The 27518-nt window shown below is 43.3% G+C and overlaps 1 long non-coding RNA gene across 1 annotated transcript; it reads left to right on the plus strand.

Moving 5' to 3' along the window:
• On the plus strand, positions 1-27518 carry LOC140504291 (uncharacterized). Its single transcript, XR_011967043.1, has 2 exons — positions 1-499; positions 26593-27518. It is a non-coding gene; the product is annotated as an uncharacterized lncRNA (long non-coding RNA).

Below are 27518 nucleotides of genomic sequence, written 5' to 3' on the forward strand. Positions count from 1 at the left end.
AAGCAGGGAGAAAGGTATAAGCTGAAGGTGGAGTCAAACTTGGAGAAATAAATCTCCAGTGGTTCCTAGTCCATTCCCAATGGTGCTGAAGAGTCCAACGGCCAGGTTGCATGTCCAGTCTCACTTCTGACACCAATTAATGCTAACCAGACTGAACCGGCCTTTAATCTGTGGGTGGTCAGAACTGAAAAGAGCAAGCTAGAGACAGGAGAGTCAGGAATCAAACAGAAGTTTAATTTCAAAATGATGTAAAGGGCTTGCAAGCAAGGACACATGTTCTCAGGTCCCACCTGTAGTGGGGGGACTTGTTTTAGTGTGACTGAACCTTGATTTATATATTTGCAGCTAGATAAAGAGTCAAACAATGTAGTGTAGCAACAGTGAGATACAAAAGCAATGGTGAAACAGTTGTCTAGTGACAAAAAGTCTGTTCATAGGAGAGCTTCATGTCTGGGTCTGTTGGTGATTGCCTGAGCTCACGGACCATCAGTTCCAGAAGGTGAGTGCAAAGGAGTATTGTTAAACCAAGCTCAGGGGACAGCTTTCCTGCTGGGCCTTAACTCTGGAAAACGGTGTTTCCTCATATCTTAACAATATAAAAAATGACCCTGGGGTTAGAGTAGACTGTAAGCTTATAGTACAATGCAGAAGCCAAGAAACTAATGAAACCTTAGACTGCATAAAGAGAAGTGTAAATTCCAGGAATAAGGGGTTAGTTACATTGTACTCTGCCGCAATCAAGTAATTTCTGAAGCTCAATTCTGGGCACCAGGTTTTGCAAAGGACATTGGAGAAAGGACTGAAGATTGTCCTGAAGGGGCATCAGGATCAAGTTCATATCATATGTGACTTCATAGAATTAACTGTGATATTTACCAGAGAACTGTGATAACTGAAGAGAAGAAGACAGAGGGACCCTGATAGCTATCTTCAATTAATCAATCAATCAATAAGCATTTATTAAGCATAGTGCCAGGCATAGTGCTAAGTACTGGGATTACAAAAAAAGGGCAAAAATATTCCATATTAGAAGTCTTTGTCTCCTCTTTGTGAGGTGCAAAAAAAGTTCCCTTTAGGGCATAATGTAGCTTTTCTGTGAAGTCATTAACCTGCCACCCCACCTCTTGTCCAGTGCGTTCTCAGCTTTCTTAGTTCAGACACCACCAGCTGATGCTGTCACGAAGGGACAACCATAAGATGCTGAGGGGGAGATGAGAAGTCCAAACTCTTCTGGACATTATGAACCTCTTTAGGTCTTTCTCCAGCCGAGAAGACTCAGGCCAAGGCTAAAACTGAGACACTCTTCTCTCCCTTGACTCTCCACTAAGTGATTCATTTTCAAGAGTAGCAGGTATGCATGCCCTCTCCTCTCCTTTAGCTCAAATCTCTCAGGCCTAATTGACGACAGATGACCCCTGAGGCATAACCAAAACTTCTCAACCAATCCAAAAATGCTTCCTCCATATGATCAAAGATTTTTTTCAAAACTAATCTAATGTTTTTTGATTGATTGGATGATAGATATTCATCAGTTTAAGGTATTACTTAATTTTTAATTACTTTATTTTATTTTTAGTTGTCAACAGACATTTCCACAAGATTCTGAGTTGCAAATTTTCTTCCCATCTCTCCCATCCACCCACCCCAAGACAGTATGCATTCTAATTACCACTTCCCCCAATCTGCCTCTCCCTTCTCTTATCCCCATCTCCTCTATTTTCTTGTAGGGCAAGATAGATTTCTGTACTCCTTTGCCTGTATATGTTATTTCTCAGTTGCATGTAAAAACAATTTTTAATATTCACTTTTAAAACTTTGAGTTCCACATTCTCTCCACTTCTCCCTCCCCACCCATCCCTATTGAGAAGGCAAGCAATTCAGCACAAGTTATACTTGTATAGCTAAGCAAAACCCTTCCATAACAGTCATCTTGTGAAAGACTAACTATATTTCCCTCCAACCTATCCTGCTACCCATTTATTCTGTTCTCTCTTTGGACCCTATCCCTCCTCAAGAGTTTTTACTTCTAATTACCCCCTCCTCCCATTTGCCCTCCCTTCTAACATTCCCCCCATCCCATATTTATCCCCTTTCCCCCTGCTTTCCTGTAGTGTAAGACAGATTTTCATACCAAATTGAGTGTGCATGTTATTCCCTCCTTAAGCCAAATGTGATGACGGTAAGCTTCACTTTTTGCCTCTCACCTCCCCCATTTTCCCCTCCTTTGAAAAAGCTTTTCTTGCCTCTTTCATGTGAGATAATTTGTCCCATTCTATTTCTCCCTTTCTCCTCCCAATATATTCCTCTCTCATCCCTTAATTTTATTTTTTAGATGTCATCCCTTCCTATTCAACTCACCCTGTGCCCTCTGTCTATATGTATATAATCCCTCCAACTACCCTAATACTGAGAAAAGTCCCAAAAGTTACAAATATGATCTTGCCATGTAGGAATGTAAGCAGTTCAACTTTAGTAAGTCTCTTATGATTTCTCTTTCCTGTTTACCTTTTCATGGTTCTCTTGATTCTTGTGTTTGAAAGTTAAATTTTCTACTCAGCTCTAGTCATTTCATCAAGAATGTTTGAAAGTCCTCTATTTCATTGAATGACCATTTTTCCTCTGAAGCGTTATACTCTGTTTTGCTGGGTAGGTGAATCTTGGTTTTCATCCTCGTTCCTTTGACCTCTGAAATATCCTATTCCAAGCCCTGTGATTCCTTAATGTAGAAGCTGCTAGATATTGTTCCATAGAGATTGTATTTCCACAATACTCGAATTTCTTTCTGGCTGCTTCCAGTATTTTCTCTTTGACCTGGGAGCTCTGGAATTTGGCTATGATATTCCTAGGAGTTTTCCTTTTGGGATCTCTTTCAAGAAGCAATTGGAGGATTCTTCTAACATCTATTTTACCCTCTGGTTCAACAATATCAGGGCAGTTTTCCTTGATAATTTCATGAAAGATGATGTCTAGGCTCTTTTTATGATCATGGCTTTCAGGCAGTCCCATAATTTTTAAATTGTCTCTCGTGGATATATTTTCCAGGTCAGCTGTTTTTCCAATGAGATATTTCACGTTATCTTCCATTTTTTCGTTCTTTTGGTTTGTTTTATAATTCCCTGATTTTTCATAAAGTCATTAGCTTCCATCTGCTCCATTCTAATCTTTCAGAAATTATTTTCTTCAGTGAGCTTTTGGACCTCCTTTTCCATCTGGCCAATTCTACTTTTTAGGGCATTCTTCTCCTCGTTGGCTTTTCAGATTTCTTTTGTCATTTGGGTTAGTCTGTTCTTTACAGTGTTATTTTCTTCAGCATGTTTTTGGGTCTCCTTTAGCAAGCATGACTCTTTTTTTCATGATTTTCTTGCATCACTCTCATTTCTCTTCCCAATTTTTGCTCAAGAAACAGTGGCTACTTGCCCTTGCTGCTACTGTGGTCTGCTCCCCTCAGACTCCTCTACCCCCTCTGCTGCCCTGGGGATGGGGCCTGACCACTCTACTCTTTCACATAGGTCCCACAGGTTTTTTTCCACTGACTTTCCAACTTGTCCTCAGAGTTTTGGGGTTGTAAAGTCTGGAAACCATCACAGGTGCCTGAGATTCAGTCCCCCCCAAGGCCTGCTGAGGTGCTGTCTGTGCCAATGTGGCCCACGTTGCACTGTGCTCTACTCCTAGTGGTAGCATGATAGACAATTCCCAGCGACCTTCCAGGCTCTCTTGGGCTGGAGATTTGTTTCAATCCATCATTCTGTTGGTTCTGCAGCTCCCAAATTTGTTTAGAGTCATTTTTTACAGATATTTTGCTGGGTTTGGGGGGAGAGCCCTAGTAAGTCCATGCTGTTACACCACTATCTTGGCTCTGCCCCTGGAGAAATTCAATTCTTGACCCTTAAAAATTATTGGTCTAAGAGAGACTATAAGACAAACCCAAAAGAGACCCAGAATGCCAAATAGTACTGGGCCTTATAGGACAGGTTTCAATGCTTGGAGGTGGAGGGGTCCCATCCAGGCAGGTTCCTAGTACATTGCCAATACTGGTGGTGAGGGTGAGACTGGCGGAAAGAGGAGATAGGAGGGCCCAGGAAGAGGGGAATGAGGGACTCGAACTCCTATTTTGCCTCTTCAGGACTTATGGTTGAACCCACACCCTGAGAGACAGGCAGGGAAAACCATCATTCCTGCTTTCTAAGGAAAACACTGGAGGAGCTTAGTCAGAACTAGACACTAAAGGAATGGTTAGAATAATGTAAATGGAAAGGAAACAAACTGAATGCAGTATAATTATAATGACCAAGCTCAGCCCAGGAAAAGAGTGGAGTAGATGTATCTGTGCACTATTTGAAGAAGTGGGAAACTACAGGTGTAAAATGTTGTATATATACTATCAGACATAATTGGAATTATGATTGGTTTTGCTGAATTGTCTCTCTCTCTTTTCTGTCTTTGTCTCTCTCTCTCCCTTTCTCTCTTTCTCTCTCTCTATCTTTCCATCCTTCTCTCTGTCTCTCTATCTCTGCCTGCCTCTGTCTCTGTCTCTCTCTGTGTGTCTCTCTCTCACACACATACACACATACACACAGGATAGTTGCTAGGAAGGAGAAAAGGTAAGGGTTTTGTGTGGAAATGAAGATGTAAAAATGAAAGATCAATGAGAGAACGACAGAAAGAAGAGAGGGGATTGGAAAGGAGGAAGGGGGAGACAGAAAAAAAGGAGAAAGGGAGAGAAGGAAGGGGAGGTAGAGAGAGAGAGAGAGAGAGAGAGAGAGAGAGAGAGAGAGAGAGAGAGAGAGAGAGATGCACAGATGAGGAAGGGCAAAGTGGACTCTGGGGCTGGAGCACTGAAGTTTTCCAAAAAGCACTTAAGCCATTATGTAATTTATCAAGTCCCCAGCCTCCTCCAGGGGAGGTCATCTCTTCATGATGGGTGGAGGGAAAACGATTTGCATAATGCATGCATTTTCCCAGTGGGTCCAATCCTGGGTGGCAGGTCCACTCGGCCGGCACAGGCCCAAATGTCAAAGCTTCCACATGAGCAGAGGGGCTTCCCAGCTGTCAGACTGCCACTGATCATGGTGCTTATTTTATCCATAGGCAGAACACAGGAGGAGGCAAGATCCAAAGCCCAGTGACCCTCTCTCCTCTACCTCCTTCCCTCCTTGCTGAATACCCACTTAACCAGACACTGAGAGGATCTAGGACTCCTTGAGAATTGAAAAATCAGCCAACATTTGAACTGGAAGGGAACTTGGAGACCATTCAGTCTGAGACCCTACCCCCTTATCTTATAGTGGAGGAAACTCTGAGGTCCAGAGCAGAGCAGTGATTTGCCCCTCAACACACAATGGAGTTCTTCACTGGCAGTATTTTAAAACCCTGCCTAATCACTTGAAATCTGTCCTTTTCTCTGAGACCTCCATGGACTGCCTAAGATGAGATTCAATAACCTTCCTAGTGAGTAAAATTAATAGAATTTCTCCACTAAGGTCCAGCCTGCACCAAATGCTGTTTTGATATTTTCATTTGAAAAGGCAGAGGGGAAGGGAACAAGCATTTATTAAGCACCCACTGTGTACTAAGAGCTTTATGAACATCATCTAGTTTTATTCTCACAACAATCCTGGGAGATAGGTGTTATTTTTATCCCCATTTTATAGTTGAAGAAACTGAGACAGATAGAGATTAAGTGACTTGCCCAGGGTTACACAGCTAGTCTGAGGCTGGATTTGAACTCAGGTCTTCCTGACTCCAGGCCCAATTCACTGGGTCATCTATCTGCCGAGGTGCAGCATAGAATAATGGAAGGAACACTGGTTCTAGAGACAGGACGCCTGGATTCAAGTCTGATGCTTATAAACTGTGTGACCTGGAACAAGACACTTAACTTTTCTGCTCAGCAGCTTTTGAAAAGGTCGAATGTTAGCATGGAAAGAGTATTGAATTTGAAATCAAAGGGTCTGGCTCTGAAACCAGGTTCTGCTACTAAGAACTGAGTGGCCTTAGGAAAGCCACTAATCCCTTCCTGAGACTTGGCATGCTTAGGTATGAAATGAGAGTGCTGAGCAGTGAAGGACAGTGAAAAGGATTCCGGGTCTGGGCTCTGAAGGCTACATGCAGAACCTCCACGCTGACATGTGCTACCTGAGCAACCTGGGGTAAGTCCATGAACTTGTCCCTTTTCACTGTGGGACTCAGTTTTAGAAAAGAAAGGCTCAGACCATATCATGTCTAAATGTTCCAAACCCTGTGATTAAGGGCCCTGAGGATAAGATGAAGAGATCTTTAGTTAAGGTAATTAGTACACATCACAGACAGATCTCCCTGGGTTTGTCATTAGGGAGAGAGGAAGAAAACAATCCTATAAGGCAGAATGTCAAAGCTGGAAGGAGTCTTAGATCTCAGAATGTCAGATCTGGGAGGGTGCTTAGAACAGAATGGTAGAACTGAGAGGCCCCTTAGAACCCAATGTCAGAGCTGGGAGGGGCTTTAGAACACAGAATGTCAGAGCTGTGAGGGGCCTTAGATCTAGTCCAACCTCCTCATTTTCCAGATCAGAATGATTCACACAGTATCACAAAGTAAGTTAGAATCATAGAAAAGTCAAGTCTAGAACTCAAGTCTCTAGGTTTTCAGGACAACAATCCCACGTTATTTCTTCAGTTCTGTCCAATGCTAGGATGACTGATAGAAATATCCGCTTTCCAACTCAGAGAAGAATACTAATTTCACTTAATAGGTCCAACAAAGCCAGGACTTTGGAAACCCTAAAACACAGAGGAATGAAGTTGATGACCACCACTAACACGAAGACATTTCTTTAGTGTAGGCTCCTCTCTTGAGCCATTTACCCTCTGCTGGTCTGGTGAAGCCTGTGGACCCTCACTCAGAATCATGTTTTTAAGTGCATAAAGCAGAATGTATAGGATCATTCATGGCCAATCTGAGATTCAGATTCAGGTCTTCTTATGTCAAGGATAGTCATCCACCATTGGGAATCAAGTAATGGGAAGTCAGCTGGCCATGACACGATTTCACTTCAACACTGGTTAAAAGAGATCCCCATGGAGTGCTTAGGCTGGCAATAGCTTCCTGAAGTTCATCTAACCATAGGATTTAGAATTCACAGAAACCCTAAAGATAATCTAGTCCAACCCTCTCATTTTACAGAGGAGAAAACCAAGGTCCAGAACTCTTTAGAGTCTTCCTCTGTGAAGCTTTCTCCTTGCTCCTGTAAGCTGAAAGTGATTGCTCACATTTTCCCAGAGCATTTTGTCTAGACCAGGGGTAGGAAACCTGTGGCCTCAAGGCCACATGTGGCCCTCTAGGTCCTCAAATGTGGCCCTTTGACTGAATCCAAACGTGAATTTGTTCTGTGAATTTGGGATTCAGTCAAAGGGCCACACTTGAGGACCTAGAGGTCCACATGTGTCCTCAAGGCCACTTGTTCCCCACTCCTGGCCTAGGTCCTTTCTTGCCAATTGCTGAGCCCTCCTAGAAATTATGGTTATCTATACATATTGCATGAGTCCCTCTCTCAAGAAAAATGTAAGACATTTGAAGGCAAGAGCCTCCAATGACCCTTTTGGTCTTTGTACTCCCCGCACTGGGGTGTACCATCAAACAAGAGGAGGAAGAGAGCTGGCTGACTGTCCAGCTTCTTTAATGACCCCAAACCTCTCCCAGACCCATCTTTTAAATACCAACATTCTGTTAGCATGGCTAGATGTATGAAAGTCAAGGAACGTTCATCTCTGAAGAACTGGAGATGAGCATCATACACAGAGGACAAGAGAATGAGCAAATCATAGTATTGCACCAATGGTAAACTTCCTAAGAAGAACCACAGTCAAGGATATCATCAAGAAAATGCATACTAATAACAATAATAACTAATATCTAACATGTAGAGGGTGCTTTGAGGTTTGCAAAACACGTTATATAGGTTATCTCATTTGATCTTCAAAATAACCCAATGCTATTATTAATATTATCCCCATTTTACCAATGAGAAAACTGAGTCACAGAGAGGTTAAGTGAATTGCCCAGGCACACACAGCTAGTAAATGTCTGATGTCAGATTTGAAGTCAAGTATTCTTGTCTCCAGCTCCAGGACTCAAGGTGATAGGAAGAGAAGGTGGAATGGACATGTGATGAGAGACAGAAAGGGATGAGAGGTATATAGCCAGAGTGTTGCCCTGTTGTCTTCATGTTGTCAGTAGAAGATGAGGAAGGCTTCTAGAATGTCGAGTGGACCTCTCTCCCCTGTGGCACAGGATATGGACGGAAGTCACCCAGGATGAGTAGTCACAGATAATATTTGATTTCTATCATTGGAAACAACATCCAAAAGAGTGAGATCCATTTGTGTTGAGTACACATCCATTCGTGTTGAGTTCACCAAGGTCATCATCCTCATTCTCATCCTCAGAATCATCATCATCATCATCACGAACACTTATATAGCATTTTAAAGTTGGCAAAGCACTTTAGAAATACTATTATCTCATCTGAGTCTCACAACAACTCTGATGATTCCCATTTTATATATGGGGAAACTGAGACTGAAAGATTGAATGATTTGCCCAGGATCACACAGCTAGGAGGAGGGGACGGCTGGACTGATCCACTCACACTTTCTCATCTGGCACCATTCATTTATAAGTTGGCAAGCCAGGACCAGCAGCCAGCAGTTTAAATGAGGAACTGAGAGAATCTAATTTGACATATGGCATCAATGGTGAGAAGAAGGAGAAATTTGGCTGCAGTTGGTATCTTAAGGTCCAGTGTAGCAGACATATTCTTCTGCCTCTCTGCCTCCCTTCTGTCAGCAGAGCCTGAGCTCCAAGCAGTGAACTTGTCTTCCTGCCAGGGAAAGCCCAAGGTGTCAGGTCATACAGTAGGTCTCCAAAGGTCTCTCAGTGTAAGGGGGAAAGGGCTAAGGAGCACCCACGCTACAACAGGGACAAGTATTTCTCCTAGGAAGTAGAGGTTGAGGTTGCACATCTGGATGCCAAGGTAGTGGGATTTAGTAGAATGAGCATCAGAGCTGAAATGAGGAAGACATGGGTTTGAATCGTACCTACCATACTCAGCAGTTGTGTGATCTTGGCAAGTCACTTTGATTTCTCTCTAACAAAGTCAAATCTCTCTCGCTCAGTTTACTCCCTTATTAAATGAAATATGATGAAATTTCCTCTCCTTGCCTCCTAAGGTTAATCTGAGGAAAGAGCTTTGTAAACCTTAAAGGCTATAGGAATAAATTATATAATTATTTCCTGGTTGCTGCCCTGTGATAGAATGCAGGCTCCTGAGGGAAGGATTTTTTTGTTTGTTTTTATCCTTATATTCCCAGTGCCTAGCACATAGTAGGTGCTTAGTCTTTTTCAGTTGATTAATTGTGGGCTAGAAGAGAAACTAATTGTCTTTTCTTAACATAGAAAAATACATTCCAGGTTCCAGGAAGAAGAGTCAGACTGCTTCAGTTTTCACATAGTAAGGTGAACCACAACATTTAATTCTGGGGTTATCTTTGGCTACAAGTGCCTCCCAGTGGAGGCACTTACACAGTGAGTAAAAGCGATATGTTCATTGCCACCAGCTTTAATTTTTGCAACATTGCTCTAGCACTGTCTATACAGACTCCAATGCAATTTTTCCACTGTAAACCTTTATTTGTGAAAAATTAATCTACTTTAAGATGTATATCTTGCCCTTTTGTGTGCCCTCCCAAAGGGCAACAAAACAATAGTTTCTTATACTTGTTTCCTTCATAAACATATCTTACACACAGTAACAACTGTGCCATGTTAGAAATATCAGTTATTTCTTCTAACTGAATTGCAAACTCTGGGCTGCCCTTAAGCCTGATAATAAGCTGCTGGAATTGGTCATTACTAATTTCAGAAATTCTTTTGGAAACAGTATCATTTGATAAAGGAATTTTACACATTTCATCCCCATACTTTTTCCCAAGAATAATTTCGGACATTTTAATAGCAGCAGGTAACATGAGATCTTCTCCTATCATGTAGAGCTTTTTAGTTTTTGCAATTAAATATGAAATTTCATAAGTTATAAGTAAATGCTTTTCATTAACAGCAACAAATTCCTCAAAACATTGTTTTTCTTTATTTGAAGATTTTTAAAGTAGCTCATAATATTCCTTTAGTTTATTGTAGTACGTTGCATGCTTAGTATTAAGATGTCATTTTAGTTTGGCTGGTTCATGCTCTCTGAATCCAAAGCTTCATTACAGATTAAGCAAAGAGATTTTTCACACCATCATTGTTACTAGAGGTAAATACATACTGCAAATTGATTCGATACATTTTCTTTTTCTTGTCAGTGTAGGTGTACTACAACCTGGTAGCAAAGACTCTGCCAGATCATCATCAGTATTTTCATCTCTTCTGTCTAAATTTGGCTATTTATCCATAACCAAAAAAATGCTCCAAAATACAAATAAACATTGCTAATACTTTCTCGAATAAATACTAACTTTAGTTTGTGAAATTAGATTTGGTTGTGCTTAATTTTAAAAAAATTGATATTCACACTTACATACCCATACAGCAGTGATGATAGAGAAATATAAAAAAGGCTTTTGTCTTACTGCAATTAAACACTTATGTTTCTGTAAAAGGAGATAGCAGCAATTTTTAAAATCAAACATTCCAACACAATGCAATCCAAAAGATAGAGTAATTTGATACTTACAGCTGAGGGATGATGGTAGAAAAATATTAAGATCTTTATTTTCCATAATTAAACTATTATGTTTCTGTGAGAGCATAGAACATTGTACATACAGTGAAAGCACTGCAATTCATAACATACAATAGTCTCAAATGTGAGCAGAGGCATTTCTGGCGGCGTTCACTGGCGTGATGGCATGTGCGGTACAAAGTGCACATGGTGTATGTTCAGAACCAAGACTGCAGTGAAGTCACACGATGCACAGAGGCAAGCGCTGCCAGAAACACCTCAGATTCATTATGCATTTGATTTTCAATTACGTTTTAGTCATTGCACATTCTGAACTCTTTTGCCAAATTTTTCACGATCCACCCCCCACATTCAGGAAGGTCCTCATATGGGGTCTCAACCCTGCTCTAGCCTAGAGAATGATGAGCATGTCCCATGTATAGCTGTGAAAGTGGGAACCTTAGGTTACAACAGGATCATAGGTCTAGAGTTGGAAGGAGTATTTGAGAGCATCTAGTCCAATCCCCCTTTTTACAGATAATGACCCTGAAGCCCAGAGAATTTAAATTATGTGCCTAAAGTCACAAAGGTAACATGCAAAAGAAACAGGATTTGAATCCAAGTCCTCTGACTCCGTATTTAGTGTTCTTCCCATTGTACCAGATCAGGAGAAGACAGTAGGCAAATATTGACTGAGTCATGTTTGTCCTTCATTGCTGAAGAAGACCATGCCATCAGAGAAATGATGACATGATTTGCACTTGACTTTGTTTTAAGTGAAGGAGGGCTGTGCAGGTCACCAGCCTCACTTCTCCTCCAGAGCCATCTGAATCCAGAGACCTGATATTCCTCAGGATGATTGGAGATGGACCAGGATGCACTGGGAGACCTTGGACCCTTTAGGCCAAGGTCTTTGCAGGTACTCACTTAGAGTGAGGCAACACCCTTTCATTGAACAGGCCTGTTTAAGAAGTAGCCAGGGCATGGCCCTTTAATGCAGTCAAGAAAAACAAAGACATCAGGCTGGGTGGGAAAGAGCAACGGTTACTATTGATAATCAGTGTAAAGCTAGGGGTGTCCAGGAGTCCTTGGCAGGGACCTCTTGGAGTCCTAGTTTCAGAGTGTAGTAGGTTGAAGGTTTTGGGAGAAGACAAGGTATGACAACCAAAAAAAGACTCTTGCCAGACCCCTGCCAGGGGTAGAAGGGGAAGTCCCCATCTTCCATGTCAGAGAAAGGATGAGGAACAGAAAGGGGAGCCTTAGCCTAGTTATCATAACTAGGAAAGCTTTTGAGCTACAAGAACAGGAAGGTGGCAAATGCTGCCAGTAGCTCTCATGAGGGCACCAGCTTCCCTTCCACACTAAGGCAGCCTATGGGTATGTTATAAAAGCAGAGATAGTTCAAAAACTGGCTGACGTTCTTTTAACTGGTCTTCAGCTTGTTTAGATCACACAATTGAGTGTATTGACGGGGAGTAGGGCAAAAAGAATCAAGCTAACTCTTGTTATGGCAAAGAAGTGTAGACGTGGCAATTCTGGTTACCGGAATGTCTTTCCTTGTGTGTCTGTTTTCCCTGTGCTATGCATGTGTCCCTGAAAAAAGTTTGATGCACGGGGCCAGGCTGTAAGCTGCCTGAGGTCTCAAGCATGGATCATCGGCAAGTTACCGAATCCCCTAACTGGGAAGTCATTGCCAACTATATCTTCGACCTCAATTTCTGTCCTCTTCTTTATCTGTCTGGGCCAACCTATGTCAGATCTGAATCATGGAACCTTGACCCCAAGCTAACTTCCAGAAGTAAAAGTCATGTTTTCGCATTTCAAGTTCTAAACATCTTATTCTATTTAGGTCATAAAGCCTCCTTGAATATAATCCCAGATGGACCCATCTTATCCCAAATTATGTTCCAGAGTGAGCAGCATTGCCATGAGCATGTACCAGATGCATTCAACAAGCCCACATTTTAAATAATGCCTTTGTCTTGCTCTCATCCTACCCCCATCTTGTCCCTTTTCCCAATTTCTCCTTAAAAAAATATATACGTGCCCTAGTTGTTCCCAGAGGACTATTAACTATGAATAATTTATCCTGGAAATTTGTTATGTTAGAATTACCAATTAGATATGATTATAACTTACCATGGCTAACTCTGCACTAGTGATGGAAATCTGAATCCCATTAAAATCAAATTAGCATATATTAAAGCAAAGAGGGTTTTTCTGCACAGCACTAGCAGTTTATAGCCATGCCAGGCCTGGCCTGTGGAGATGGTGCCCACTTCTGCATGCATACCACGATGTCAATGGCACCCAGGTGCGTGCCAGGATGGCTGGTGGACTGCAGCTCTCCTCTGGAGCAGAGACCAGATGGTCTTTTCTATGTCAAAGGAGCTTGCTTGCTCCTGAGGTAGGCATGGCGTTCAAGGCTCTATTCCCTTATAAAAGAAACAACTGATTAGAGTTTCTTCTACTTGGTTCAAGAAACTGCAGTGTCTTCCTTTCACCTAATGAAAACAAAGCCTGCTTATTTGGTCAGTGGTTAGCACATGTGTCAGAAGTCATATCAGGCTCCCCTGAGGGCCAATTAGCTCCCCTCTGTAAGCCTGGATGGTGGGCCAGGTGCATCTTCCTGTCACTCCACCTCCTCTTCAGATACCCCCTCACCTAATTCTTTGCTTCACCCAAGTTACTGACCATGTCATCCTCTGAAGCCACATCTCCCTTGGACCTCCCTCTGAGCTCTGGCCCAGGCTCCTTGCCTCCACTGATTTATTCTCCACTGTGCCTTTCAAGCTATATTCAACAGTCATAGAAGGTTATGATACTGAAAGGTCTACATCACGTCATCTGTCCATCTATCTATCCATCTATAATCTTATTTGAGCCTCACACAACCTTGTAAGGTGGGCACTGTAGGTGTTATTATCCACATTTTACAAAAAGGCTGAGGTCCACAAAGGATTGAGTGACTTGTCCATGGTCCCATAGTGAGTGTAGGAGGTGAAATTTGAACCCATGTTTCTCATGACTTCAAAATAGGTCCTCATTTCATTATACTATACTGCCTGCAGGACTTGGATCATAGAACTATAAAGTCATAAATAAAAGGGATCTTACAGTATAAAATATCGGAACAAGGAGGACACTTAGAACATAGGATGTCAGGGCTGGGAGGCCCCTTAAAACACAGTGTCAGGGCTGGGAGGTCCCTTAGAACACAGAATGGCAGAGCTGAGAGAGATCTTAGAACTCAGGATGTCAAGGCTGGGAGGGGCCTTAGAACACAAAATGTCAGAGGTAGAAGGGACCTTAGAACACAGAATGGCAGAGCTGAGAGGGACCTTAGAACTCAGGATGTTAGGGTTGGGAGGGGCCTTAGAACATAGGATGTCAGCTTAGAGGGCTCCTTGGAACATAGAATATCAGAGCTGGGAGGGAACTTAGAACATAGAATGTCAGGGCTAAGGGATCCCTTAGAACACAGAGTGTCAGGGCTGGGAGAAACCATAGACAGACAAATAAAGTCAGCATTTCTTAAACTCTTACGTAGTGCCAGGCACTGTGATAAATAGTGGGACTTCAAATACAAGGAACCAATACAGTCCCTGCTCTGAAGGAGTTTATATTCTAATGGGGGAAGTGTCTTGAGGGCCTAGTTCCAGGTATGACAAGGAGAAAGGTCACCTGTTCCAAGAGGAGAATCCAAATTTCAAGTGAAGATGAAAAGTCAGAGGCAGAAGGCACCTTAGAGATGGCCTGATCCTATCATTCCCCTCATAGGAAGACAGAGAAGGCCACAGGTAGGCAGTGACATTCCTGGGGTCATGTAGCTTTGAGGCACCCCACAGGAATGGGAGGTTAACCCAGTGCTTCAGACCACTCTGCCTCAGAGTCATCAAACTGTGAAGTTTCTAACTTTAGACATCATTTTATTCCTTATTTTGTGTGTCTCTTTGATTGTCCTTCTCGTTCACATTTTGATTAAGTTCATAATTAAAGTAATGGAGGCTCCAGGCCACCTGACTCAGCACTAGACCCCACCTCCTGGCTAATCAGAGGACTCCTCCCTCTTGCATGAAAAGCCTAGAACTAGAATTTTATACACACATGGATCTAGTATGAGTCAGGTAAGACTTTGTCCCAGGTACCCACTTCCACAAGTGAGTCCTGGCCAACTGGTCCTTCACTCAGTCCACTGGCTGCCTCCCTCCAGGGTCCTGTGGGTTCAGGGTCCCCAATGTGCCATTTTGCCTGGGGACCCATATCACAAAGAACACAGAATCATGGGATCATCACGGGGCAGGTCAGTGGCAAAGATGCCATGTTCCAATCCCCATAATCTCTCACCTTAATTAACCCAGCCTTGGCCTTCCCCAATCCCTATCATCCTCTGGAACCCTCTTTCATGGGTGTCCTGCTCTCACACATCCCTTCCATCTCCTGGTACTCACTGACTTTCTCCAGAATCTCTTGGCCCCATCTCTAAGGCCAGCAGCTTCTCTCATACCCATTGATACATGAGGCCAGAACAGTCTGCATACTCTTCACTCCCCTGTAATATACCTTCAGACCCTGCCTCTGCCACCATTATTCAACACCTCCTTCCCTTCCTTTAAAGTCTACTAAAGTCTACTCCATGATGTCCAGGTGTTGGTTGCTATGCCTTGATAAATCTCCAGGTGACTCCTTCCTCCCTAAAAAGTCTAGTAATTGAATTGAAGTCTTTTTTTCACTTTAACCCCTACCTCCTTCAAATGCCCTGGTCTAATTCCTCAACTTCCCCAGTGTCCATCACTTTTTCTTCCAGTCTTCTTCATGCACAGGGGGGCACATGCCTTAGAAGAACCCCTCCTCTCTCCCCTGAAAAACTAAATTTGTCTTAGACACTAAAATTCCTGAGTACAGATCTGCTCAGCCATCAGCATCTGACCTCACCTTTTATGGATGAGGAAACTCGAGCCCAGAAAGGGAGAATGAATTACATGACAGATAGAAGGAGCATAGTCTTGGGGCATGGAACCCCAAATTCTGCTTTCTTCCCGCAATGTCATTTATAATATGTAACCCCAGTCCCGCAGACCATTGATATGGAACCCTCTCCTCATTGGTGAAAATCAGTGCTCCATGTCTTCATGGAGGGTGAGGTAGAATTGTTGAGAGTGAGAAGAAAAAGAGACCTGTTCTTCAGGATTCAGGGACTTCACATTTCCATTTTTGACAGAGAAAATAGGCGTATCACTGAAAGGGGAAAAAGACTAGTAAGAAGCCCACTTGTAGGACTTGGATCATGTTTGTATCATTACATTAGAGACTTTGGGGAGTTTTCCCCTGGGTGAGATCTGCAGAGCTGGGTTCCCTCACTCCTAATGGAAGGCCTCCTAATTTAATCTGTATCGTCTGGCATGTATTCTCATGTGAACATTTTGATTTCTTTTGCTATTGATTTGGATAAATGAGTTTCTTTGCTACTTGTCGTATTACGGAAATAGCATCTGAAGGGAAAGAGGTCATCCCCTTGTGCAGAGAACTTGAAGTTCTCTATTTCCTGTTAATCCCAAAAGTTTAACGCAAACCTCAAAACTGCATCCCTTACCTAGACTAACAAAATTTAAGGGAGCAGATAGGTAGAATTCTAGCCTGGTATTCACTCCCTCACAGAGGTCCTAACCTCCTCCTTCCCCTCCTGGCAGGAATCAAAGCTTCCCTTGGAGAAGGATGGGAGGAGGAGACACTAGAGATGTCTATTCTTGCCTCCCTGTGAGTCACACATAACACCTCATGCTAACATGCACCCCATACAGGAATATAGGATACTAGATTTAGAGTTAGGAGTTCATCTAGTCTGATTCTTTCATTTTACAGATGAGGAAACTGAGGCACAAAAAGGTTAAGCAACTTTCTAAACCAGGGTCATGCAGCTAGTCATTGTCAGAGGCAGGATTTCAAACCAGGGCTCCAACTCCAAACCCAATTCTCCTTCCACTGCCTCATTTATCTTCAGCGTTGGGGCAGCTAGGTGGTACAGTGGATAGAGCACCAGTGCAGGAGTCAGGAGGACCTGAGTTCAAATCTCACCTCAGACACTTGACACTCACTAGCTGTGTGACCTTGGGCAAGTTACTTAACCCCAATTACCGCATTCTAGGTCATCTCCAGTCATCCTGATGAATATCTGGTCACTGGATTCAAATGGCTCTGGAGGAGAAGTGAGGCTGGTAACCTGCATAGCCCTCCCTCACTCAAAAACAAAGTCAACGGCAAGTCATATCATTATTTCTCTGATGGCATGGTCTTCTTCGGCAATGAAGGACGAACACACACATATCCTCAGCGTTAAACATGAAGAATAGGAGCTTTCTGAGGTGTTCTTATCCCCACCCTCCAGGTTCCCTCTCCTGGGCCAGGCAGATAATTATTAACAATATTAATAGGAATGCTTACATGGCACAACCGTTTGTCCTAAAAACTCTGGGGTGCTTCATAAGCAGGAAGAGCTCTCCTCCCCCCTTCCAGCCCTCTAGCACCAAAGGCAGGAAGATGTGCAAAATTAACTCATTTATCCATCCTCCTCACTGGGAAGGGCTTCTACACCTCGATCTCAGCCATGAAATTGTCGTGGTTTATCATGCCCTCGACACTTGGACTACAAAGCTGGACTGGTAGTTTCAGGGACTTTGGGGGAATGTGAAAGAAAGATAGCTTCCTATAAGGCAAAGGGGGAGTAGGGGGATGGACCCAGGCTTGATGTCCTCTGACCCAAAGTGAGAGTTAGGACCACTCAGAGTTGCAGAGGAACAGCTGGGGGATGGTTGAACTCAAAGTCCCCAAGCCTGGACCCATTCTGCCACTCTCTACCTATAGTATATAGACCTAAGGCAACAAGCATTTATTAAGCTTTTACTGTGTGCCAGCCACTGTGATAGAGATACAAAAACAAACAAAAAGAAAGGCAGTCCCTGCCCTGGAGTTGCTTACAATCTAAGAGAGAACAGGACACAATAAGAAAAGAGAGAAGTCTGGGAGATGAAGGAAGGAGTGAGCAAGACCAACCTGGACATTTCCTTAAGATGGAGGTTCTGGGAGGAATTGATCAATCAATGGAAGAGGTTGCAGTGGTAGGGACACTTCCAGGATGAGAAACCTGTTGGAACATAGTGGGAAAAGGTGTCTGGAAAGTCAGGAGTATAGCCTAGAAGGGAATGAAGGAGAATTATCAGCTTCAGCAAATCCTTTTGCTCCTCCACCAAATGAGCTGAGATGCCCCAAACTAACCTCCTCAGAGACTGTGATTCTCAGTCCTTCTACTCAAGTCAGAAATCAAGTGGTCAGAACCTTGCAGGGCAATGCATTCTGTGGATTTCTGTGGCAGTGGACAATTTTACAGAATGATAAGATCTTGGAGTTGGAAAAGACCTCAGAGGTGATCTAAACAGGAAATCCCTCAGAAAGATCCCAGACAATTTGCCTCCTTGGAGTCAGGAAGACCTAGATTTGAAGCCCATCTCAAACACTAGCTGTGTGACTTCTAGGAAAAGCCCCTAACCTCTGTCTGCCACTGTTTTCTCATCTGTAAAATGGGAAGGATAATAGCACCTCCCTCACAAGCTTGTTAAGAGGATCAAAGAGATTATATTAGCAAGGGGTTCTGCAAATCCGCAAGCACAGTATAAACGTCAATAACTATCTTTGCTGTCACTGAGTCTTCCTTGCCTGTAACAAGAGGGTAACAGAAAGGGGATCCGTATGACAGAAGAAAGTTCTAGAATTTTAGAAATGCTGTTTTATCCAGGTCAGGGTTGAAAGAAACAGGGCCTTTTTTGTCTGAACTCCTCTCCTACATGACTACTTCTTTCCTGTCATTTGCCTTGCCTCCATTCAGACACACCTAGAAATTCAAGAAAAGATACCCAGAGGTCTGGAATGTTTTTAAAAAACCTCTTACAGGGGGGAGGAGCCAAGATGGCGGAGTAGAAAGATACACATATGCTAGCTCCAAACCCACAGCCCATAAATTACCTGTAAAGAAGAACTCCCAACAAATTCTGGAGCAGCAGAAGCCACAGAACAATGGAGCAGATGAGATTTCTGATCCAGAGAGCCCTGAAAAACTGACCTGAAGGGTCCGTCATGCAATAGATCCTGAGCGGAGCCTAGCCCTGCCTTGGCCCTGTGGCACTGAGAGGAGCAGATCAGAGCAGGCTTCAGGGACAGAATCTCCTGCAACTGCACAGGTCCCTCCACCCACAGGTGACAAGGGTCAGTGAAAGAGTCTTTTTGGGTGGCCGAGAGGGGAGTGGGGTGTCCCCATGGCTCGGGCCCCCTCAGGAGGCAGCAGCAGGGGTGGCAGCAGACAGAGGCTCCCAAAGCAGGCAGGAGCTCGGATCCATTGTTGAAGGTCTGCGCATAAATCCCCTGAGGGAACTGAGTCCCGTGTCATGGCCCTGCCCCCACCTGAGCACCTGAACTTAATCTCACACTGAATAGCAGCCCCACCCCTGCCCAAAGCCCTGAGGCTGGGAAGCAGCATTTGAATCTCAGACCCCAAGTGCTGGCTGGGAGGATCTGGAGGCCAGGTGGGTGTGAAGAGGAAGCTCAGAAGTCAAGTCACTGGCTGGGAAAATGCCCAGAAAAGGGAAAAAAAATAAGACCATAGAAAATTACTTTCTTGGTGAACAGATATCTCCTCCCTTCCTTTCTGATGAGGAAGAACAATGCTTACCATCAGGGAAAGACGTAGAAATCAAGTCTTCTGTATCCCAAACATCCAAAACAAATATTCCATGGGCTCAGGCCATGAAAGAGCTCAAAAAGGATTTTGAAAATCAAGTTAGAGAGGGGGAGGAAAAACTGGGAAGAGAAATGAGAAAGATGCAAGAAAAGCATGAAAAGCAGGTCAACACCTTGCTAAAGGAGACCCAAAAAAATGCTGAAGAAAATAACACCTTGAAAAATAGGCTAACTCAATTAGCAAAAGAGGTTCAAAAAGCCAATGAGGAGAAGAATGCTTTCAAAAGCAGAATTAACCAAATGGAAAAGGAGGTTCAAAAGCTCACTGAAGAAAATAGTTCTTTCAAAATTAGAATGGAACAGATGGAGGCTAATGACTTTATGAGAAACCAAGAAATCACAAAACAAAACCAAAAGAATGAAAAAATAGAAGATAATGTGAAATATCTCATTGGAAAAACAACTGACCTGGAAAATAGGTCCAGGAGAGACAATTCAAAAATTATGGGACTACCTGAAAGCCATGATCAAAAAAAGAGCCTAGACATCATCTTTCATGAAATTACCAAGGAAAACTGCCCTGATATTCTAGAACCAGAGGGCAAAATAAGTATTCAAGGAATCCACTGAGCACCGCCTGAAAGAGATCCAAAAAGAGAAACTTCTAGGAACATTGTGGCCAAATTCCAGAGTTCCCTGGTCAAGGAGAAAATATTGCAAGCAGCTAGAAAGAAACAATTCAAGCATTGTGGGAATACAATCAGGATAACACAAGATTGAGCAGCTTCTATATTAAGGTATCGAAGGGCATGGAATAGGATATTCCAGAAGTCAAAGGAACTAGAACTAAAACCAAGAATCACCTACCCAGCAAAACTGAGTATAATACTTCAAAGGCAAAAATGGTCTTTCAATGAAATAGGGGACTTTCAAGCATTCTTGATGAAAAGACCAGAGCTGAAAAGAAAATTTGACTTTCAAACACAAGAATGAAGAGAAGCATGAAAAGGTAAACAGCAAAGAGAAGTCATATAAGGGACGTATAAAAGTTGAACTGTTTACATTCCTACATGGAAAGACAATATTTGTAACTCTTGAAACTATTCAGTATCTGGGTACTGGGTGGGATTACGCACACACACACACACACACACACACACACACACACACACACACATAGAGACAGAGTGCACAGAGTGAATTGAAGAGGATGGGATCATATCTCAAAAAAATGAAATCAAGCAGTGAGAGAGAAATATATTGGGAGGAAAAAGGGAGAAATGGAATGGGGCAAATTATATCTCATAAAAGAGGTAAGCATAAGACTTTTTAGTGGAGAGAAAAAGAGGGGAGGTGAGAGAAAAATATGAAGTTTACTCATCACATTCAACTAAAGGAAGGAATAAAATGCAAACTCATTTTGGTATGAAAACCTATCTTACAATACAGGAAAGTGGGGGAGAAGGGGTTAAGCAGGGAGGGGGGTATGATGGAAGGGAGGGCAATGTGAGGAGGGAGCAATTTGAAGTCAACACTTGGGGAGGGACAGGATCCAAAGAAAGAATAGAAGCAATGGGGGGCAGGATAGAATGGAGGGAAATATAGTTAGTCTTACACAACACGACTATTATGGAAGTCATTTGCAAAACTGCACAGATATGGCCTATATTGAATTGCTTGCCTTCCAAAGGAAATGGGTGGGGAGGGAGGGATGAAGAGAAGTTGGAACTCAAAGTTTTAGGAACAACTGTTGAGTATTGTTCTTGCATACAACTAGGAAATAAGAAATACAGGCAATGGGGTATAGAAAGTTACCTGGCCCTACAGGACAAAAGAGAAGATGGGGACAAGGGAAGGGAGGGATGATAGAAGAGAGGGCAGATTGGTGATAGGGGCAATTAGAATGCTTGGTGTTCTGGGGTGGGGGGAGGGGACAAATGGGGAGAAAATTTGGAACCCAAAATTTTGTGAAAATGAATGTTAAAAGTTAATTAAATTAATTTTTAAAAAAAGAAAAGAAAAAGCTCTTACAGAGACAGGAGGATGGTTCAGATGATCTTTGGAAACACCTTCCAACCAACCTGTCCCAGAATCACAGATTTTCAGAGTCAGTGCAGCATTCACCCTCCCCGCCCAGGCCACCCCTGCCACACACACATCCTCCTACTGAAAAATATTTGACCAGAGGTTATTCAAGTTCCATTTTGTTTTCATCTTCCTAATAGATAGTACTGCCCACTCTCCATCCCCTGGCTATTTTAATGTAGAAGTCCATGGTTTCATAGCACTGTTGAATCCTACCTTTAGGAAGGCTGGCCTTCCCTAATCCCATCTTTCATACTTCAGAGGAAGACAGCCCAAGTAGGCAGGAGGTTCTGATGGACCATTGGGGAACTTGGGCTGCTAGGAGGGAATATAGGCACTGGAGAAGCCTTCAGAATCAACACTTCCAGGCTGAACACACAGTAGGCACGTTGGCCAATTAATGTCTCCTGGAGAAGGGTGTCCTTTGAGCTAGGAAGGCTGGTGGCAGGAACGATATCAATCTCAATGACAACAGGGACAATAACATATATAGTATTTTGCCAAGTGCTTCACACATGCTGTTTCATTTGATCCTTACAACAACCCTAGGAGATAGGCGATATTAGTATGCTCATTTTACAGTCAAAGAAACTGAGACTAGGAGAGGTTAAGCGATTTGCTGAGAGTCATGTACCTTGTATCAGAGGCAGAATTTAAATTCAGTTCCTCCTAACTTCAAATTTCATGCTGTATCCACTGTGCCAGCTACCTCTCCAGTTACCATTCTAGTTGTGAGGTTGAAGATGTCCAGAGGGTCACAAACATTTTAGAATCATAGAACATCACAGCCTTAAAAGACCTTAGAACACAGAATGTCGGAGCTGGGAGGGCCCTTAGAACACAGTATATCAGAGTTAAAGGAGGCTTAATGTAGAATTTTAAATTGTATAACTCTGGGTAAATCACTTAACCTCTCAGCTTCAGTTTCCTCATCTATAAAATGGGGGTGATAATGTCACTTGAGATAAAATACTTAAGGTAATTTGTATACCTTAAAGTTCTATGTAAGTGATATTTTTCAAAAGGGCAAAAAGAGAAATGATAAATTACTTGAGCTCATACAGGGAGTAAGCAGCAGAAGCAGAGCTTGGATATCCTGAGCTGGTGATCAAGTGTACTTTCTATCACGCCATATTTGTCCCTCTATGTTAGAGGCTGGAGGAAAAGGGGTAAACTTTCCCATCCAGTCCTTCCAGGACAGATCGGGCCCTTGGGTTCCCCAACCCACCATCCTCTGGCCCTAAGCCAGCCTATCTGCCTCCTTCCATTTTTAGTAATTATGCAAATCTCTCGTCCCAGGCTAAGCAAAGCAGGGGAGGAAGCCTGGGCCTCATTTGGCCTGCTCTCTCGGAGCTTGACAGGATAAGATAGGCAAACGACAGATTATACTGGCCCACTCTGGTAAACACAAGTTTAATTACTTTTTGAGAGAGAGGCATGGAAAAAAGATGAAATAAATTCCCAATCGGCTCTGTCAAGGCAGGAAAGTTAAGCGCGTAGAAAGTAAAGAGTCAAGTGTACTGGACTCTTAACTATAGCGAGTTGGGAGGAGGGCCTGAGGGAAGGGAACTGATGAGAATGGAAAGATGTTACGCTGGAGAAAAACACTGCTGGCTGAGACATACCCATCTTCCAGCAAAGCAAGGAAATCAAAGCAGTAGAGCTTCAGGGACTGCAAGGCAACAGTTGTAGCCAAGAATCTGAAGTAGGGCACCAGCCCCGCTTCCAAACCAGGGCTCCCAAAAGCCAAGCATAAAAACTGAGGTTCTCTCTTGGTGCTTGAGATGAACACAACAGCACTTGGAGAAAACCTGGTGGAGGCTTAAAAAAAATATATCACATTGGATAGGAATTCAATGAAAAGAAGCAATGACAAATACAAGGAATTCAGAGAAGTTTAGGAAGATTTGTGTGAATTGAAACAGACCCAAAAAAACCAATATTCACAACTGCAATACAAATTTAAAGATCACTAAAAAGGAAGTTGAACTCTGCATAAGGGAAAAATTCAGTGAAGGGCTAACGATGATTAAAGTTAGCACTTCTCACCCCTTTCTCCCTCACTGAAAGAGAGGCTTAGGGGGCTGGCTTTTTGTTTGGTTGTTGTTTTGGTTTTTTATTTTGTTTTTCGCTTAATTCTCCTTTGTTACAGGGAAGGATTCAATCAGGCAAGGTGTGTATGTTCATCCTTTGTTGCCAAAGAAGACCATGACATCAGAGAAATAATGACATGACTTACCCTTGACTTTGTTTTGAGTGAGGGAGGGCTGTGCAGGTCACCAGCCTCACTTCTCCTCCAGAGCCATCTGAATCCAGAGACCAGATATTCATCAGGATGACTGGAGATGGCCCATGATGAAGCAATTGGGGTTAAGTGACTTGCCCAAGGTCACACAGCTAGTGAGTATCAAGTGTCTGAGGTGAGATTTGAACTCAGGTTCTTTTGATTCCTGCACTGGTGCTCTATCCACTGCACCACCTAGCTGCCTCCATCAGGCAAAATAGTGAGAATACAAAGACAAAAATCAACAATAAAATGTGTTTTTTAAACAGAAAAACCTCATGGCATTGAGGAAAGAGGAGATAAAAGGATTGTGTTCAGATCTGAGTGCTGTATTTTAGGAAGGACAGTGATAAGCTAGCACAGCATATAAAGCACCCACCCTGGAGTCTGGAAGACCTGAGTTCAAATCTGTCCTCATACCCTTACTGGCTCTATGACCTTGGGCAAGTCACTTAACCCTGTTTGCCTTTATTTCCTCATCTGTAAAATGAGCTGGGGAAAGAAATGGTAAAACCACTGCAGGATCTTTGCCGAGAAAACACCAAATGCGGTCACGAAAAGTCAGACACAACTGAAACAAGTGAACAGAAATGCAGAAGACAGCGATGAGATAGTAAAGGGGAGACAAGATTGGACCATGTGAGGACTGGCTGAAGGAAGCATTTAGCTAAAGAAAAGACATCAGGGAAACTGAAGAGTTGACTTTAACTGCTCCAGACATTTTCTCTGACTGTCCCACCATGCCTGGAACGCTCTCCCTCCTCTGCTCCTACTATAGACCTTCCAATTAAACTGCCACCTTGGACAGGAAGCCTTCCCCACCTCTCTTAATTCCAATGTCGTCCCCCTCTTAATTATTTCCTATTAATCCTCTAGATAGATTGCTTGCATATATTTGTTCACCTGTTGTCTTCCCCCATTAGATTGGAAGCTCCTTATGGGCAGAGACTATCTTTTGTCTCTTTTTGTATTCCCATAGTGCCTGGCACATAGTATGGGCTTAATAAATATTGATTGATTGATCAATTTGAAGGGTTATCACAGGAAAGATGGTGGAGGGAGAAGCGTTTGACTTTACTTTGCCTTGCTCCAGAAGTAGGAGCGATAAGTAGAAAAGACAGATTTAAGCTCGATGTCTGGAAAATATTTCCCACCAATTAGAGTGATCACTAAGTTCCTGGGATCCCCCCTCACTGGAGGTTTTCAAGCAGGCACTCACTGGCTGTGTGACCCTGGGCAAGTCACTTCGCCCTGTTTGCCTCAGTTTCCTCATCTATAAAATGATCTGGAGAAGGAAGTGGCAAACCACTCTAGAATCTCTGCCAAGAAAAATCTCAAACGGGGTCACAAAAAAAGGAACCTTACAATCTAATAGCCAATTCAAACCTGAGGAGAGGATGGGGACAAATTGTCGGAATCTTAACATAGGGAGTCCCTACTTCGGTAAGGCTTCACTCCATTGTCTCTGAGATCTTTTCCAAAGTCCTATGACATTTCTCCATCCCCATGAAAATCTGCAGAAAGGTTCTTCCTGCAGGTTTTCTGATCAGGGGTGTACCAGAGTGAGCTTAAAACCAGATCACTAGAACCAATTGTTAAAATTTCATTGCGAGCCTTTATACCTAAGAAATTAGCAGATACAAAAAATCAATTTATTGCTTTATTGATTGTCTAGACTTAAGAAAGTGGTGGATGAAATGCTTATGACGCAGATTAAGCTTAAAAGTATGTCTTGCATATTTTTCCAGCTAGTTGAACTCGAACTCGAACTGAACTGCACATGTAACAACTGACCCCTTGAAAACTTTGAGAACTCTTCAATGTTCCTTGGTACTTCTCCCACGTTCAGTGGAGGTTGTTAGAGGACAAACAGTTAAGCACATTATCAGTCTAGCCCTTATCCAGCAAGGACAATTACCAGACCATGCTAGAAACATCAATCCAGTAGCAAAAGCTGGAGAGGCCTTTAGAACATAGGATGTCAGAGCTGGGAGGGCCCTTAGAACACAGAAAATCAGAGCTGGGAGGGCCCTTAGAATGCAGGATGTCAGAGCTGGGAGAGTCCTTAGAATATAAAATGTCAGAGCTGGGAGGAGCTTTAGAATACAGGATGTCACAGCTGGGAGGGCCCTTAGAATGCAGGATGTCAGAGCTGGGAGAGTCCTTAGAATATAAAATGTCAGAGCTGGGAGGGCCTTTAGAACACAGGATGTCAGAACTGGGAGGGCCCTTAAAACAGAATGTCAGAATTGGGATAGCCTTAAAACACACAATATCAGAGCTGGGAAGGCTCCTAGAACACAGACTGTCAGAGGTGGGAGGAAATCTTAGAATATAGAATGTCAGAGGTGGGAGAACCTTAGAACACGGAAAGTCGGAGCTGGGAGGGTGCTTGAGTTCCAGCTGGTGCCCCTGAACAAGTCCCTTCTCTAGAAGGGTTTTTCTGCTCAGAACAGGCGAGTGAACACAGTCAGGAAGTGACAGAGCAGGGGTTCCACTCTGATTACCCCTCCCCACCACCTCTCACTGTCTAGTACTGACCCTGGGGCTCAACTCCTACAGTTTAAGGAGTCGCTGCTGAGATCCTGCTTCTGTTTGCCCAGGGCAAGGTTTGAAAATTGTTCCCCCTGTGCCTGTCCTTACCCACTGATGGCTTCCTACTTTCACTGTAACATATTGATTTAGGACAAAATAAATTCCTGTGGGCCATGAAGAGCTGGAGGAAGGCATGTAAGGGAGGGAAGCTTCCTCCTTCTCTGGGTTTTAATTTTCACAACTTCTCTCTCTCACTCTCGAGGTTTTTCAATGCTTTTCAAAGCACCCCCAGCTCTCCTGCGTGGAATGGACATCAGCCTCTCAGGACAAACCTCACCATACAAGGGAGGCAGCAGGAGGCAGGGCCATGAGCACCTGCAACAGGACCTGTCCTTACTCTCCCACTTACTTGGTGTGGGAACCCTTCAACACCATCGACCAAATGAGCTGCCTCTCATCGCTGACATGAATGGCAAAGGCTTCAAATGACACCTCTGAAAGGTAGTCAGTGCCCTGTCCTAAGGATCGGGTGATGGAGAAGACATGAGGGACAACACAGCTCCTGGTCCAGGAGAAAGCACTTACTGTACTGGCTGATTGACTGTCTCTTAGATTTAAAGCTTAAAGGGACCTTAGAACCATTAAGCCCAACATCCCTCAACCCATCTTACAGACTTTGAAACTGAGACACAGGGATGCTAAGTGATTTGCCTAAGATCACATAGCCAATTTGTGTTGGAGGCAAGATTTGAACCCTAAGCTCCCCTCCCAGCTGACATTCTGTGCTCTAAGGAGCCTCTCAGTTCTGACATCCTGTATTCTAGGGACCCTCCCATCTCTGACACCCTGTGTCCTAAGGGCCCTCCTAGCTCTGACATCCTGTGTCCTAAGGACCCTCCCATCTCTGACACCCTGTGTCCTAAGGGCCCTCCTAGCTCTGACATCCTGTGTTCTAAGGGCCCTCCCAGCTCTGACATCCTGGGTTCTAGGAGCCCTTCCAGATCTGACATTCTATGTTATAAGGGCCCTCCTAGCTCTGACATCCTGTGTTCTAAGGTCCACTCTATGGTCTAATATTTCCCGTTCTGAGGCCCCTCTCAGCTGCCACATTCTATATTGTCAAATTTCTTCAAGTTTTAACATTCCATGATTCTACCAAATATATTGTCAGCCTCAGCTGACACACTA

This window comes from Notamacropus eugenii, chromosome 5 (genome assembly GCF_028372415.1).
Source record: "Notamacropus eugenii isolate mMacEug1 chromosome 5, mMacEug1.pri_v2, whole genome shotgun sequence".
Taxonomy (NCBI): domain Eukaryota; kingdom Metazoa; phylum Chordata; class Mammalia; order Diprotodontia; family Macropodidae; genus Notamacropus; species Notamacropus eugenii.